The sequence below is a fragment of the Harpia harpyja genome, chromosome 11 (assembly GCF_026419915.1).
Source record: "Harpia harpyja isolate bHarHar1 chromosome 11, bHarHar1 primary haplotype, whole genome shotgun sequence".
NCBI classification, from domain to species: Eukaryota; Metazoa; Chordata; class Aves; order Accipitriformes; family Accipitridae; genus Harpia; species Harpia harpyja.
Genome location: NC_068950.1, coordinates 28,087,160 through 28,088,105, shown reverse-complemented (window position 1 = coordinate 28,088,105; position 946 = coordinate 28,087,160).

Sequence of the window (946 nt, the reverse complement as noted above, 5' to 3'; positions counted from 1 at the left end):
GCAGATAACTGTTTGAAGACAGTGGACAAAAAGGTGGGTAATTCAATGGTGGAATTTTGCGGGGGCGGGGGGCAGGGAACTAGGGAAAAACATTCCAAGCAGAGGTCTAATGACAGTGAAAGACTTGAATCCTCCTTAAAACATCCAAGCCCAAAGCATGATGCAAAGTGGACCACCACTGACAGTCTGTTATCTCTTAGCAAGACGTCAGCCAGGGGGAGCATGCCATGTAACCAGTGACTCAGTCCAATACAGCATCGGAACCAGGATACCTGTTGGGATAGGTCACTGCTCTGGCAAGTAGAGACTTCCCTAAAAGTAGAGCTGCCTTGTATTAATTTATAGATTCTGTGCGTAAATTTGGTTATGAGCAGACCGGCTCTGTGATTATCACAGTCTGGCTTGTGCGAGGGGCAGAAGGCTGTTAAGAAAACCAAGTATGAGAGAAAACCAAACACTTGAATTAAGTCATCTCTCTGTGAGTGCTTGAAGGAGGGCAAGAGATGGTGCCCACGTAGAAGAAAGCCTGTATGCATGTCAGACCAGCTACAGCATTTCAGTAGAGAACATCAGAGGGGGCAGAGAGTAGGGGGAAGGCTGGAAGGCAAGGATCGAACCTGGGGCAGCCTCAGCTACCACCTGAGGACAGCAAGCCTGGTGACTGACTCTTGTCCAAATGTCCTCCCCCAGAAGCATTTGTCCTTGCTGCTGCTTGTTTATTCTATCACACCCATAAAGGTGCATTGGTAGTAATAAAAGCCTCCGTTATTTTGCAAGTAGCATTTAGTAATTATAAAGCGCTTGTTCTGAGCTCTGGCTGCTGGGCTCCATCCCTCCTGCTTCATGTGAGCTACCCCCACTCATTGCATCACATCTAAAATTAGATAAGATGCTGTATCCCGTGAAGCACACGGCTCAGTGGCTCAGAGCTGCAATAGCCGTACCA